Source organism: Salmo trutta, chromosome 20 (genome assembly GCF_901001165.1).
Source record: "Salmo trutta chromosome 20, fSalTru1.1, whole genome shotgun sequence".
NCBI classification, from domain to species: domain Eukaryota; kingdom Metazoa; phylum Chordata; class Actinopteri; order Salmoniformes; family Salmonidae; genus Salmo; species Salmo trutta.
In genome coordinates, this window is record NC_042976.1 from 28,115,972 (window position 1) to 28,133,725 (window position 17,754).

The window sequence follows — 17,754 nt, forward strand, 5'->3', positions numbered from 1 at the left end:
ACACAATAAAAATGTTCTGTCACCTCCTTCTCTGAAGGACAAGCGGATAAACAGATTCATGTCATGATTTTCTTAATTTCACTAGGGTAGGGGGCAGCATTCCGAATTTTGGATGAAAAGCATGCCCAAATGAAACTGCCTGCTACTCAGGCCCAGAAGCTAGGATATGCATTTAAGGAGTAGATTTGGATAGAAAACAATCTAAAGGTTCCAAAACTGTTAAAATATTTTCTGTGAGTATAACAGAACTGATATGGCAGGTGAAAACCTGAGGAAAATCCATCCAGGAAGTACTATTATTTTGAAAGGCTGTTTTTCTATAGAAAGCCTATCCACCATACAAACTTAGGACCCAGTTCACGATCTCTATGGCTTCTTCTACATGTGGCCAGTCTTTAGGCATTGTTTCAGGCTTTTACTCTGAAAAATTAGGGAGATACTGTCACGTCCTGACCAGCAGATGGAGCTGTTGTAGTAGTTTGGGGTCAGGACGTGGCAGTCTTGTGTGTGTGTTTGATTGTTCTGTGTGTCTTGTGACTCCTGATCAGGAACAGCTGGGGATCGTTGTTCCTGATTGGGAGTCATATATGTATGTTTGTCACTGGGGTTTGTGGGTGGTTGTTTTGCACTGCGTTTTCTAGCCTGCAAACTGTTGCTGCTGTCTTGTTTATTGTTTCCTGTGGATGCTTTACTCCTTTTGTTGGGTAATTAAAGATGAGTATTCACATACCTGCTGCGCCTTGGTCCATTTATGAAGACAGCCGTTACAGATACAGCACTTTCAATGAGTGGACAGTGGAAATTTCCAGACATGAAGCCAGCGCATGATCGGGAGCATGCCTTTCTTGTTTCTACTTTTCTATTGACGAAGCTTTTGTCCGGTTGAAATATTATTGATTATTTATGACAAAAACAACCTGAGGATTGATTTTAAACATCGTTTGACATGTTTCTACGAACTTTTATTGGTCTTTTTTTACTTTTCGTCTGGATGTTGAGAACGCGCATTGTGCCTTTGGATTACTGAATTAATCGCACCAACAAAACAGAGGTTTTTGGACATAAAGAGGGACATTATCGAACAAAACAAACATTTATTGTGTAACATGGAGTCCTGGGAGTGCCACCAGATGAAGATCATCAAAGGTAAGTGATTAATTGAATCGCTATTTCTGACTTTTGTGAGTCCTCTCCTTGGCTGGAAAATGTCTGTATGGTTTCTTGTGGCTAGGCGCTGTCCTAACATAATCGCATGGTGTGCTTTCACCGTAAAGCCTTTTAGAAATCGGACACTGTGGTTGGATTAACAAGAATGTTTATCTTTAAAGTGGTGTATAATACTTGTATGTTTGAGAAATTTTAATTATGGGATTTCTGTTGTTTGAATTCGCCCTGCAACTTCACTGGCTGTTGTCGAGGTGGGACGCTAGCGTCCCAATGATACCAGAGAGGTTAACTGATTTGTTGTAGACTCCTCCCCCTTGGCAAGTCTCCTTGGGGAGAAGAATTGGCCCAGGTCTGCCACACCTAGGCCTCATTGACAAACGAGCTGCTTGAGCTCCTTAAAATAGAGCTTTCAGTTCACGTCTTTTGCTGCTGCTGCTGGAGGAGGAAGACCCTGTCGAACGGCTGTCGCCACTGCCGCTACCATCGCTGGGACCACGATACACCCAGCCGCCGATAACCTTGCAACACAAGGAGGACCATACATGTGTGGGTGTGGTCGAATACGTCCACTCAGAATGGCTCCATGCTCACGCATGTTTCTCCCCCCTCTATCGCCTGCACTGGACCGGACCATGGGCTAGCTGCCGCAGCGATTATTGACAAAGGACAATGAGGAACGACTAACGACGAAGGAACAAACTAAGAAATGTACCAAAGACAGATTAGCAACTGACGGGTGTTGTCAGCAGCCATCGTAACAGCCCTCCAGCAGCATGGACTATCTCTGGGACTGAATGTATGGTTGGTGTGATTGCATGTGTGAGTGGTGTGAACCCGAGATTATTGTAAATTAAAAACCCTTGAAACCTGTATAACCTTGCCTGGGATCTCAAAACCTGCTATTTGACATTTTGAGTTGTTGTCAGGATTCCAGAACCCCACACAGACTGGTTAGGTTTATAGAATGCCCAGTAACAGCTACACCTTTACCTTAATAGGACAGTACAGTAAAACACACTTCAGTGTACACACTCACACACAAAGTACATACTAGTGAGTCAGTGAAATACATTAGACACCAGCTCTCTCTCTCGCTCTCTGTCTCTCTGTGTGTGTGTGTGTCTCTCTCTCTTTTTCACACTGGTGTGTGTGACATGAGTCCCTTGGCAGAGGAGAACAGGTTTCAATAGGCCTAGAATATTCACTCCCCCTGCACAGAGGGGAAGGGAGAAAAGGAGTTGAAAAGAGAGGCTTGCACAGAGCCTGTCAAAAAGCCTCTGCCACAGGGCCAGGACCCACATGCTGTTCACCCAGGTGCCTGATCTATATTTGGGTCTGTCAACCCCCTGTCTGAGCCAGTAGGGGGCACCTCGGGGGGGGGGGGGGGGGGGGGTGACACATATCTCACATGTCTCATAGAAGGCCTTCTGAGCCTAAGGGAAAAGTTGTCACCATCCACACCAACATCCCCACAATAAACACACAAAGATACAAGCGCTCTGACACACATAAGTATGGAGACTATAGACCATCATGGCAAGTCAACATGAGAAGCTTCATCATCTAAAACAGCTTCATCACCATGGTAACCAAACAGAGATGGACAGGGCCCTATTGTCCTGAGTCACCTGGCCTGAACCTAGAGGCAGTCAGCTCATAGCTAATACACACTGAGACAGAGAGCAGCTCGGGATAATACCCTTATGAATTCACATCAACACAGATGGAAAGAGAAAGAGATTGGAGAAAAGGGTCAGATGATCAAATGAAAGAGAAGGTATGAAAAAGAGAGGGGGGAAGTTGAGGATACAGTGCATATGAACACAGACAGAGTAGAGAAGAAAAAAAGTATGATGAGAGAGTGAGAGAGAGAGAGAGAGAGAGAGAGAGAGAGAGAGAGAGCAGTTGAGGATAAGGGATAAGATCAAATCAGAGCCATACCACAGAACACGAAGAGCAGGTACAGATAATGTAACACACTCGAGCACGCAAACACCGGCGCACACGCACACACACACAACCGCATGGCTCTCCAGAGGGTGGTGCAGTCAGCCCAACGCATCAACAGGAGCACACTGCACACAGCACCCAGAGTCACAGGAAGGTCAAAAAGATCATCAAGGACCTCAGCCACCCGAGCCACAGCCTGTTCACACCGCAATCATCGAGAAGGCGGAGACAGTACAGGTGCATCAAAGCTGGGACAGAGAGACTGAAAAACGACTTCTGTCTCCAGGCCATCAGACCAGAAGATAGTCACCACTAGCCGGCCTCCGGCCAGTGCCCTGCCCTATTAATTAGTCACTGTTACTAGCCGGCTATCTCTCGGTACTCCACCCTGCACCTTAGAGACTGATGCCCTATGTATATAGTCATTGAACACAGGTCATCTGAATAATATTTTCATACTGTTTAACCCACATCATATGTATATCCTGTATTCTAGTCTAGGCTCATTTTATATACTGTAACTTCTGCTGTACACACCTTTTCTATTCACCTATTCACCTTTTACGTCCATACTGTCTATTCACACCATTATATATACAGTTGAAGTCAGAAGTTTACCTTAGCCAAATACATTTAAACTCAGTTTTTCACAATTCCTGACTTTTAATCCTAGTAAAAATGCCCTGTCTTAGGTCAGTTAGGATGACCACTTTATTTTAAGACTGAAATGTCAGAATAATAGTAGAGAGAATTATTTCTTTCAGCTTTTATTTCTTTCATTACATTCCCAGTGGGTCAGAAGTTTACATACACTCAATTAGTATTTAGTAGCATTGCCTTTAAATTGTTTAACTTGGGTCAAACATTTCAGGGAGCCTTCCACAAGCTTCCCACAATAAGTTGGGTGAGTTTTGGCTCATTCCTCCTGACAGACATGGTGTAACTGAGTCAGGTTTGTAGGCCTCCTTGCTCGCACACACTTTTTCAGTTACGCCCACAAATGTTCTATAGGATTGAGGTCAGGGCTGTGTGGGCCACTCCAATACCTTGATTTTGTTGTCCTTAAGCCATTTTGCCACAACTTTGGAAGTATGTTTGGGGTCATTGTCCATTTGGAAGACCCATTTGCAACCAAGCTTTAACTTCCTGACTAATGTCTTGAGATGTTGCTTCAATATATCCACATCATTTTCCTGCCTCATGATGCCATCTATTTTGTGAAGTGCACCAGACCCTCCTGCAGCAAAGCACCCCTACAACATGATGCTGCCACCCCCGTGCTTCACAGTTCGGATGGTGTTATTCGGCTTGCAAGCCCCCCCTTTTCTTTCAAACATAATGATGGTCATTATGGCCAAACAGTTCTATTTTTGTTTCATCAGACCAGAGGACATTTCTCCAAAAAGTAGGATCAGTTGCAAACCGTAGTCTGGCTTTTTTATGGCGGTTTTGGAGCAGTGGCTCCTTCCTTACTGAGCGGCCTTTCAGGTTATGTCGATATAGGACTCGTTTTACTGTGGATATAGATACTTTTGTAGCTGTTTCCTCCAGCATCTACTCAAGGTATTTTGCTGTTGTTCTGGGATTGATTTGCACTTTTCGCACCAAAGTACGTTCATCTCTAGGAGACAGAACGCGTCTCCTTCCTGAGTGGTATGACGGCTGCGTGGTCCCATGGTGTTTATACTTGCGTACTATTGTTTGTACAGATGAATGTGGTACCTTCAGGCGTTTGGAAATTGCTCCCAAGGATGAACCAGACTTGTTGAGGTCTACAATTTTAGGTCTAAAAAAATAATTTTGAGGTCTTGGCTGATTTCTTTTGATTTTCCCATGATGTCAAAGAAAGAGGCACTGAGTTTGAAGGTTGGCCTTGAAATACAGCCACAGGTACACCTCCAATTGACTCAAATGATGTCAATTAGCCTATCAGAAGCTCCTAAAGTCATAACATAATTTTCTGGAATTTTCCAAGCTGTTTAAAGGCACAGTCAACTTAATGTATGCAAACTTCTGACCCACTGGAAATGTGATACAGTGAATTATACGTGAAATTATCTGTCTGTAAACAATTGTTGGAAAAATTACGTGTGTCATGCACAAAGTAGATGTCCTACCCGACTTGCAAAAACTATAGTTTGTTAACAATAAATTTGTGGAGTGGTTGAAAAACATGTTTTAATGACTCCAACCTAAGTGTATGTAAACTTCCGACTTCAACTGTATATACACTACCGTTCAAAAGTTTGGGGTCACTTAGAAATGTCCTTGTTTTTGAAAGAAAATGTTCTCAATAATTTTCTCAATCATCAAGTTTGCAGATGACACAACAGTAGCGGGCCTGATTACCAACAATGACGAGACAGCCTTCAGGGAGGAGGTGAGGTCCCTGGGAGAGTGGTGCCAGGAAATTAACTCTTCACTCAACGTCAACAAAAAAAAGGAGCTGATCGTAACTTCAGGAAACAGCAGAAGGAGCACGCCCCTATACATATCGACCGCAGTGCAGAAGTTGTAAAGCTTCAAGTTCCTCGGCGTACACATCACTGACGATCTGAAATGGTCCACCCACACAGACAGTGTGGCGAAGAAGGCGCAACAGCGCCACTTCAACCTCAGGAGGTCCACTCACACAGACAGAAATTTGGCTTAGCCCCTATAGCCCTCACAAACTTTTACAGATGCACAATTGAGAGCAACCTGTCGGGCTGTATCCCCGCCTTGTACGGCAACTGAACCGCCCACAACTGCAGGGCTCTCCAGAGGGTGGTACAGTCTACCCAACAAATCACCGGGGGTAAACTACCTGCCCTCCAGGACACCTACAGCACCCAAGGACATCAACATTCCGAGCCATGGTCTGTTCACACCGCTATCATCCAGAAGGTGAGGTCAGTACAGGTGCATCAAAGCTGGGACTGAAAAACAGCTTCTATCTTATGGCCTTCAGACTGTTAAATAGCCATCACTAGCCGGCTTCCACCCATTTACGCAACCCTGCACCTTAGAGGTTGCTGCCCTATATACATAGACTTGGAATCACTGGCTACTTTAACCTGTTTGGGATAGGGGGCAGTATTGAGAATTTTGGAAAAAATATGTGCCCATTTTTAACTGCCTCCTACACCAACTCAGAAGCTAGAATATGCATATTATTGTTCAGGTTTGGATAGAAAACACCCTAAAGTTTCTAAAACTGTTTGAATGGTGTCTGTGAGTATAACAGAACTCCTATGGCAGGCAAAAACCTGACAAGGTTTCATGCAGGAAGTGGCCTGTCTGACAAGGAGTTGTGCGTCTTGCATCTGTTTATTGAAGAGTAAGGATCTTAGCTGTAACGTGACAATTCCTAGGGCTCCAATAGGCTCTCAGAACCCGGAAAAACCTGAACGATGACGAGGCGGCCTCTGGCTGAAACAGATTATCGCCTTTTCCAAGTGGCCGATCAGAGGACCATTGAATGAGGCGCGTGCATGATTCGCCCCCGTGGAGAAATTTCATTCGGCTGTTTAGACTCATTGCAGATTCCCGGTCGGAATATTATCGCTTTTCTACGAGATAAATGGCATAAAAATTGGTTTTAAACAGCGGTTGACATGCTTTGAAGTACGGTAATGGAATATTTAGACATTTTTTGTCACGCCATGCGCCATGCTCGTGACCGTGATGTAGCATTCTGATAGTGTCTAGAACTCACGAACAAAACGTCGCTGTTTGGATATAACGATGGATTATTTGGGACCAAACCTACATTTGTTATTGAAGTAGAAGTCCTGGGAGTGCATTCTGACGAAGAACAGGAAAGGTAAGAACATTTTTCTTATAGGAAATGTGTTTTTGGTGAAGGCTGAACTGGGTGGGTGTCCAAATAGCTAGCCCGTGATGGCTGGGCTATGTACTTAGAATATTGCAAAATGTGCTTCATCCGAAAAGCTATTTTAAAATCGGACATATCGAGTGCATAGAGGAGTAATGTATCTATAATTCTTAAAATAATTGTTATGCTTTTTGTGAACGTTTATCGTGAGTAATATAGCAAACTGTTAGTAAATTCCCCGGAAGTTTGCGGGGGGTATGCTTTTTCTGAACGTCACATGCTAATGTAAAAAGCTGTTTTTTGATATAAATATGAACTTGATTGAACAGACATGCATGTATTGTATAACATAATGTCCTAGGTGTGTCATCTGATGAAGATCATAAAAGGTTAGTGCTGCATTTAGCTGTGGTTTGGGTTTTTGTGACATCATATGCTAGCTTGAAAAATGGGTGTCTGATTATTTCTGGCTGGGCACTCTCCTGACATAATCTAATGTTTTGCTTTCGTTGTAAAGCCTTTTTGAAATCGGACAGTGTGGTTAGATTAAGGAGAGTCTTGTCTTTAAATAGCTGTAAAATAGTCATATGTTTGAGAAATTGAAGTAATAGTATTTCAAACGATTCAAAAATCGCGCCACTGAATTCAGGTGGCTGTTACGTAGGTGGGACGAATTCGTCCCACATGCGCCAGAGAGGTTAATAATGGGATACTTTTAATAACACACATTTTAATAATGTTTAAATAATGTTTAGACACTGCTTTATTTCTTAATTTCATTATTTTACTTTTAGTTTTGTGTGTATTGTTGTGAATTGTTTTTAGATACTACTGCACTGTTAGATACCGCTGCACTGTTGGAGCTAGGAACACAAGCATTTCGCTACACCCGCAATAACATCTGCTAAATATGTGTATGTGACCAATATCATTTAATTTGATTTGAGGTTCACCTTCCAGCCAAGACAAAGCAGGCTTCGGAACAAGTCTCTGAATGTCTTTGAGTGGCCCAGCCAGAGCCCGGACTTGAAGCCGATCGAACATCTCTGGAGAGACTTGAAAATAGCTGTGCAGCAATGCTCCCCATCCAACCTGACAGAGCTTGAGAGGATCTGCAGAGAAGAATGGGAGAAACTCCTCAAATACAGGTGTGCCAAGAGGACTCAAAGCTGTAATCTCTGCCAAAGGTGCTTCAACAAAGTACTGAGTAAAGGATCTGAATACTTATGTAAATGTGATATTTCAGTTATTTATCATGTATTTTTCTGCAAAATAAAAAAAATTAACAAATGTGCTTTCTCATTATGGGCTATTGTGTGTAGATTGATGAGGAAAAAAACAATTTAATTAATTTTATAATAAAGCTGTAACGTAACAAAATGTGGAAAACGTCAAGGAACTGAATATTTTCTGAATGCACTGTATTCCGGACTCTGACATTGCTAGTTCTGATATTTCTTAATTTTTGTATTTACATTTTGCCGATTTGTGTGTATTTTAAGTATTACTGCACTGTTGGAGCTAGAAACGTAAGCATTTCACTGCACCTGTGCGATAACATCTGCAACAAATATGTACGCGACCAATACAATTTGATTTGATTTGACACACACACACACACTAGACTACATAATGCTTTTATGAGAGCAGTCCTGACACCTGAGCGAGAGTCAGTGAGGCACAGATGGCTTCTTCACCAACACTCTCACCTGTAACCCCTGACACCTCACCTCAGTGTCAGTCAAGAAGAAAGGACCACCTGGTGAGGGCAGACCCAGCCTTTCATCTGTGTGTGATGAGGGGCTTCAAAGAGCCTGCACTGACATGTGACAACAAACACTCTAAGACATACAGTTACCTCCAAAATTATTGGCACCCTTGATAAAATGAGAAGAAAGACATTAAAATAAATAACACAAATACTGAGCTATATTTTATGCACAAAAAAATGCATTTTATACTCATGAAATTGCTCAGAGAAAGAGATTTGTTTACCAAGTCATATTTTTTTTCTAAAAAAGATAGGTGGGAAACTATTGACACCCCTGTTTTAAATGTTTTTTATTAACCTTTATTTAACTAGGGAAGTCAGTTAAGAACAAATTCTTATTTACAATGGTGGCCTACCAAAAGACAAAAGGCCTCCTGTGGGGACGGGGGCTGGGATTAAACATTTTAATTATAAAAAAATATAGGACAAAACACACATCACGACAAGAGAGACACCACAACACTACATAAAGAGAGACCTAAAGACAACAACATAGCATGGCAGCAACACATGAAAACACAGCATGGTAGGAACACAACATGACAACAACATGGTAGCAACACAACATGGCAGCAGCACAACCTGGTGGCAGCACAAAACATGATACAAACATTATTGGGCACAGACAACAGCACAAAGGGCAAGATAGTAGAGACAACAATACATCACACGAAGCAGCCACAACTGTCAGTAAGAGTGTCCATGATTGAGTCTTTGAATGGAGAGATGGAGATAAAACGGTCCAGTTTGAGTGTTTTTTGCAGCCCGTTCCAGTCGCTAGCTGCAGCGACCTGCAAAGAGGAGCGACCCAGGGATGTGTGTGCTTTGGGGACCTTTAACAAAATGTGACCCACAGAATTGGTGTTATATACAATCAATCCCCAAAAAATTATCAGAGCCCTAAATTCACCTTTTGGGACACATTATTCAAGTTTTAGAATGATTCCAGGACTGAGGGGCAGAGTAAGAGGAGACCCTTGGAAGCTCTTCTACCAACCAGTCTTGAGAGCGAGTCTTATAGTTACTAGACTACCAATTTAGAAGTGAGGTGAGGTAGTATGGGAGTTTCTGGAGAAGTGCCTTATATACAAATATAAGCAAATGGTAGGCCATTCTGGTAGTCAGAGACTCCCATCCAACTGAACTATATTAGAGACAATGATGCATACGGAAATGATCACCAGTGATAAAACGCAAGATTGAGTGGTAGACTGAATCTAGATGTTTTAACACAGAGGCTGCCGCGTGCAGAAAGATTGAGTCCACACAATCAATTACTGAGAGGAGTGTTGATTGAACAATTTTAGTCCAATTTTTGCAAGTGATACAGGATATATTTCTATACAGGAAACAGATCTTGGCTCGCAACCTTTTAGTCAGCTTATCAATGGCTGTTTTAAAGGACAGTTTATCGTCAATCCAAAAATCTAAATACTATATTGTCATCATGGCAAAAGGTGGCTACTTTGAGGAATCTCAAATATAAAACATATTTACATTTGTTTAATAATTTTTTGGTTACATTTACATTTAGAAATTTAAAAAAATGTAAAACTGAAATATCACATTTACATAAGTATTCAGACCTTTTACTCAGTACTTTGTTGAAGCACCTTTGGCAACGATTACAGTCTCAAGTCTATTTGGGTATGACGCTACAAACTTGGCACACCTGTATTTGGGGAGTTTCTCTGATTCTTCTCTGCAGATCCTCTCAAGCTCTGTCAGGTTGAATGGGAAGCATTGCTGCACAGCTATTTTCAGGTCGATTTTCAGGTCTCTCCAGAGATGTTTGATCGGGTTCAAGTCCGGGCTCTGGCTGGGCCACTCAATGACATTCAGAGACTCGTCCCAAAGCCAATCCTGCGTTGTCTTGATTGTGTGCTTAGGGTTGTTGTCCTGTTAGAAGGTGAAGCATTGACCCAGTATGAGGTCCTGAGCGTTCTGGATCAGGTTTTCATCAAGGATCTCTCTGTACTTTGCTCCATTTTTTCCCTTAATCCTGACTAGTCTCCAAGTCCCTGCAACTGAAAATCATCCCCACAGCATGATGTTGCCACCACCAACTTCACCGTAGGGATGGTGCCAGGTTTCCTCCAGACGTGATGTTTGGCATTCAGGCCAAAGAGTTCAATCCTGGTTTCATCAGACCAGAGAATCTTGTTTCTCATGGTCTGAGAGTCTTCAGGTGCCTTTTGGCAAACTCCAAGCGGGTAGTCATGTGACTTTTACCGAGGAATGGCTTCCGTCTGGCCACTTTATAATAAAGGCCTAATTGGTGGAGTGCTGCAGAGATGGCTGTCCTTCTGAAAGGTTCTCCCATCTCCACAGAGGAACTCTGGAGCTCTGTCACAGTGACCATCGGGTTCTTGGTCATCTCCCTGACTAAGGCCCTTCTCCCCCGATTGCTCAGTATGGCCGGGCGGCCAGCTCTAGGAAGAGCCTTCCATTTAAGAATGATGGAGGCCACTGTGTTCTTGGGGACCAATGCTTTCGAAATGTTTTGGTACACTTCCCCAGATCTGTGTCTCGACACATTCCTGTCTCTGAGCTCTACGGACAATTCCTTCGACCTCATGGCTTGGTTTTTCTTCTGACATGCACTGTCAACTGTGGGACCTTATATAGACAGGTGTGTGCCTTTCCAAATCATGTCCATTCAATTGAATTTACCACAGGTGGACTCATTTACCACAGTTGTAGAAATATCTCAAGGATGATCAATGGAAAAAGGATGCACCTGAGCTCAATTTCGAGTCTCATAGCATAGGGTCTGAATACTTATGTAGACCACACTATATACCAAGAGAGTTTTCATCTATGTTTTTCATAGCTGTCTATTTACCACCACAAACCGATGCTGGCACTAAGACCGCACTCAACGAGATGTATAAGGCCATAAGCAAACAAGAAAATACTCATCCAGAAGTAGCGCTCCTACTGGCCGGGGACTTTAATGCAGGCAAACTTGAATACTTTTTACCTCATTTCTACCAGCATGTCACATGTGCAACCAGAGGAAAAAAACTCTAGACCACTTTTACTCCACACAGAGAGACGCATACAAAGCTCTCCATCACCCTTCATTTGGCAAATCTGACCATTATTCTATCCTCCTAATCCCTGCTTACAAGCAAAAACTAAAGCAGGAAGTACCAGTGACTCGCTCAATACAGAAGTGGTCAGATGACATGGATGCTACGCTACAGCACTGTATTGCTAGCACAGACTGGAATATGTTACAGGATTCATCCAATGGCATTGAGGAGTATACCACCTCAGTCACCGGCTTCATCAATTAGTGCATCAATGACATCATCCCCACAGTGACCGTATATACATATCCCAACCAGAAGCCATGGATTACAGACAATATCCGCACCGAGCTAAAGGCTAGAGCTGCCCCTTTCAAGGAGCGGGACACCAATCTGGACGCATAGAAGAAATCCTGCTATGCCCTCATAAGAACAATCAATCAGGCAAGGCATCAGACAGGACTAAGATTGAATCCTACTACACAAGCTTTGATGCTCATAGGCCCAGTGGCACGAGCCTACCAGACAGGCTAAATGCCTTTTATGCCCGCTTTGAGGCAAGCAACACTGAAGCATGCATGAGAGCACCAGCTGTTCCAGACGACTTTGTGATCATGCTCTCCGTAGCCGATGTGAGAAAGGTCTTTAAACAGGTCAATATTCAAATGGCCGCGGAGCCAGAAAGATTACCAGGACGTGTACTCAGAGCATGCGTGGAGCAACTGGCAAGTGTCTTCACTGACATGTTCAACCTCTCGCTGTACCTACCTCAAGCAGACCACCATAGTCCCTGTGCCCAAGAAAGCGAAGGTAAACAGCCTAAATTACTACCGCCCCATAGCATTCACGTCGGTAGCCATGAAGTGCTTTGAAAGGCTGGTCATGTCTAACATCAAAACCATCGTCCCAGAAATCCTAGACCCACTCCAATTTGCATACCGCCCCAACAGATCATCAAATGACCACATCTCAATCGCACTCCACACTGCCCTTTCCCACCTGGACAAGATTAACACCTATGTGAGAATGTTGTTCATTGACAACAGCTCAGCATTCGACACCATAGTGCCCACAAATCTCATCACTAAGCTAAGGACCCTGGGACTAAACACCTCCCTCTGCAACTGGATCCTGAACTTCCTGACGGGCCACCCCCAGGTGGTAAGGGTAAGCAACAACACATCTACCACGCTGATCCTCAACACAGGGGCCCCTCAAGGGTGCGTGCTTAGTCCCCTCCTGTACTCCCTGTTCACCCATGGCTACGTGGCCAAGCACAACTCCAACACCATCATTAAGTTTGCTGACGACACCACAGTGGTAGGCTTGATCACCGACAGCGACGAGACAGCCTATAGGCAGGACGTCAGAGACCTGGCAGTGTGGTGCCAGGACAACAATTTCTCCCTCAACGTGAGCAAGACAAAGGAGCTGATTGTGGACTACAGGAAAAGCAGGGCCGAACACGCCCCCATCCATATCAACGGGGCTGTAGTGGAGCGGGTCAAGAGATTCAAGTTCCTTGGTGTCCACATCACCAACAAATGATCATGATCCAAAAACACCAAGAAAGTTGTGAAGAGGGCACGACAAGACCTTTTCCCCTTAGGAAGACTGAAAAGATTTGGCAATGGTCCCCAGATCCCCAAAAAGTTCCACAGCTGCACCATTCGAGAGCATCCTGACCGGTTGCATCACCGCCTGGTTCGGCAACTGATCGGCATCCGACTGTAAGTTGCTATAGAAGGTAGTATGTTCAGCACAGTACATCACTGGGGCCAAGCTTCCTTCCATCCAGGACCTATATACTTGGCAGTGTCAGAGGAAGGCCCAAAAAATTGTCAAAGACTCCAGTCACCCTAGTCATAGACCGTTTTCTCTGCTACCGCACGGCAAGCGTTACCGGAGCGCCAAGTCTAGGACCAAAAGGCTCCCTAACAGCTTCTACCCCCCAGCCATAAGACTGCTGAACAATTAATAAAATGGCCACCCGGACTATTTACATTGACACACCCACCCCAGCCCTTTGTTTTTACACTGCTGCCACTTGCTGTTTATTATCTATCCATATGATAATAATGGTTGTGGTTTTGGTTCACAGTGATGCGTGTGAGTTTCAGGCCCCTGTATAGGGTAAAACTAAGCCCTCAAAATAAGTAGTGATGTTTCGTTTGATACCGGAGTCCCAAAGCTCGAGGCATGCCTCGAAATCACTAAGCAGCTAACTTCAAAACAGTGTGCCTGTCACGGTTGTCTAGGACCAGTGGAGATGTGGAATCAGGAGCAGGAGACAGAGGGCCGGAGCAACTGTGTTTTAATAATAATAGAAAAATGCAATAGCCGTAGGGCACAGGGCGCGTGGCGAAGTCCGCCAGGGGAAAACACTTTTCCCAAAATAAGCGCACTGAAAAACAGCCCGGCAATATAATGGATACTATCAGGATACAATCACAACTGTCCTGAGTGAACAATAAACAATCCCGCACGAGAACCCCAACTGAAAATACACACTAAATAACCCCCCACTAATGACAAACACAAAACAGGTGCGGGATAGACAGACAAAACCAAAAGACACAGAAACAACGATCGGTGGCAGCTAATAGGCCGGCGACGACGACCGGCGAGCGCCGCCCGACCGAGGAGGGGCGCCACCTTCGTTAGATACTGTGACAGTGCCGATGTGTGTATCCCGTTATCAGAAGTACGTCACTAATGACATCTGAAGCTTCGTTTGATCATGTGCATTTTCAAAGCATGTGTTGCAAAATGCGAGATCCCACTGATTTCGCCGTCGTTTCGGTGCTTTCTTCGGTTCCAAGCCGCTTTCAAACACCGACCTCTACTAGACACCGTATTTACAAATATAGTTCGATTTTTGTGCTAAAAGTTTGTCCTGACCAGTAGCTTAACAGGTAGAGTATGGAACTATGGAACAGTCAGGTACGTAAGGGTATGACCTCGATTTGCGTTAAAGGCATGCTATTTGAAAATGATTTTATGTGAAACCACACTTTCTGCACTGTTGTTCAATATTCTTCTGTCTTAAGCATCCTAAATAATGCATTGGATTCCGTTGAATAATAGTAAAGCATGATGTAAACCTGGTATTCCAACTGATTATAGGCTACTAAAGCCTACGACTTACCACTGCGCCACTGAAAACAGTGGATAATAAATAAGTAGAATAATCACACTTTGCTATTTATTGATGACCAGCAGATGTCACTAATGTGCATTGTGAACAGATAATGAAGTTCAGAGTGAACCATTTTTCAGCACAATGGTGAAAGTGCTGAAGCCTTCAGAAAGCCTCTGTTTCCCATCACAAAAAAATCTGACCTTATGAAATGCGTATAGTAGTCTTTTTTTTATGATAACAAATGCACTTGGAATCTCACTCGGTGAAGCCCATAAGACCGAAAATGTATGAATGCAACAACCATGTCTCTGTCACTAACAAACATAGTCATGTGTGGTAACTCTACAATTTACTAGAAAGGTAAGGCATTTTGGGAAATATTTGATTAAGGTTTTACACTAAGCAGTGTGTTATTTTAACACTGGTTCCAGTGTGTATATGGTCCCACTCTTTCATTGTTGATTTAACACTGGAAAATTAGCTGTATATACTAACCCTTTGCACTGTGCTTCACATCCCACCTGATCACAAGTCAGTGAGAAACATCAAGGCCATATTTATGAAGCGTTTGCACCTGTGTAGAAGTTCACCTGTTATTTTTACAGGGACATTACAGATATAGTGCAAAGATCAAAACATTCAAAAATAGCTAATATTCTATGTTGTGGTTTTCCTCTACCTTACCTTTAATTTACATTAAGGGACTCATGGTAACAAATAACACTTTAAATACTGTAAATAAACCAAATATTGATAGTAAAGGGTGTGATATTAAATCCCAACATTGTAAATGATATTCAGAGGTTCAGGTTCTCATGTATTCATACGACCATCTATTTCCACAGCGATATTACATATCTGCCAGTAATATTCCATCTGCTTGCCATCCTGGAGCTATCACACACACACACACACACACACACACACACACACACACACACACACACACACTCAGAGAGCTGACTGCCAGGGTCACTGGCCTCGTACTGGACTCTAAATCCCAGGCTTTATTATCTTCCATACATCATATATGCATTCACCTCACCTCACACCCACCCACCCACACCCACCCACCCACCCACCCACCCACCCACCCACACACACACACACATATGTACGTACACACTCACTGTATCCCTCCCTCTCTCCCCGCCTCTCTCTCTCTCTCCATTTCTCTCTCTCTCACAAGCTATCACACGCTCTCTCGCACACTCACACAGTAATGTGCTGGAGAAACATAGAGCTCAGGAGAGCTGTCCGTCATCTTAGTGGTCATTTCTGAGTTGACCTCCCTGCTCCTCTAACTGTTGCCCAGCAGTAGACTGCACACTGAGAGGAATGCACTAATTACTGTAGCTGCAGATATGTAAGTAGGACATTCCGGAGAGCGAGAGAGAAAGAGGGGGAGGGAGGAAGACAGAGAGTTCTCTTCTCAGTGAGTCTGCATTGTAATGAGCTCTCAGAGTGCCCTTGGCTGCACCATAAAGTCCTTCCGTCATGTCCTTACTCATTGCCTCTCACACATACACACACACATACATACATATACACATACACACTCGCACGTACACATGCACGTCCACACCCACCCGCACACACACACACGCTTTCTCTCTCTCACACACCCTCCTTTCTTCACAGACACCTCTTTCCTCACACACCCTCACCACACCACTCCCAGTTACCCAATCAGGAAAACACTCTCACACTGTCATTTATTGCCATAGTAACTGAAGTATTATAATGTTTGCATAATTCATTAGTCCTTTATGGTTATCAAAGAGGACTCCACCGAGAGAATGAAGACAGAAAAAGAAGGGCAGGCACACAAAGGGGGAATTCTGACCCGAGTTAAGAGCGTGTAAATGGAACCTAATTCCCTTTCTATACACGTTTCTCTTTACTCGTATTCTGACCTTGAACATAACACCATTCTCCCTGCACTGTAATTTACAACTTGGTAAGAGCTAATGATCAAAGCTAGGTAAATTAGTAATCCATTTAGATAAGAGAATTGTAAATATAAATTACACTTATTTAAGCTATATTTTACCTTATAATCGCTGGAGGCAAATGTAAAACCAGTCATACACAATCAAGATTTCCACAGTAAAGTTTATGAAATCCTGTGCCATTAAAATAAATTATAAATATTCTTAGGGATAGCCCCCTTTTTTTTCAATTTTTGCCTAAAATGACATACCCAAATCTAACTGCCTGTAGCTCAGGCCCTGAAGCAAGGATATACATATTCTTGGTACCATTTGAAAGGAAACACTTTGACATTTGTGGAAATGTGAATTGAATGTAGGAGAATATAACACAATAGATCTGGTAGAAGAAAATACAAAGAAAAAGAACAACCGTTTTTTTCTACCAGCATCTTTGAAATGCAACAGAAAGGTCCCAGTTCTAGCCATCGCTCTGGTTGTAATTCCGATGGTGTCCACACGATGGCAGCAGTGTATGTGAAAAGTTTCATACGGATAACTTGAAGAATGAGTGAACTACATGACATTTAGTGTGAAGTCACCCAGGTACATTTGGGCAAATCGTGAAGGACACATTTGCGTTCATGTTACATTTTTCTGCAAGAACATCGTCAAATCTGTATACTTGGAGTTTGATTTAGCTTTCCAGTATTAGTAGCCATATTATAAGTTCAACACTTGAAAAACAACCCGTTTTAATAACTTCATAACTTTGAATATTCTTATAATTTTTGTCCAAAAGGAAAAGGCATGCTGTCGTACAAGGTTAGTAGCTACATTTTACGACAGATATAGGGTTTCCAGACAAGCCCAGCTCATTGGCTATCTAGCTAGCTTTGTTTGACCCCGATTGGTGATTATTTGACAAAGTTGGAGTTGTT

At 43.2% G+C, this 17,754-nt stretch overlaps 1 protein-coding gene across 1 annotated transcript in view; it reads right to left on the minus strand.

Moving 5' to 3' along the window:
• LOC115155827 (transmembrane protein FAM155A-like) overlaps positions 1-17,754 on the minus strand; it is a 168,409-nt gene that overhangs the window by 122,271 nt on the left and 28,384 nt on the right. The window lies entirely within an intron of this gene.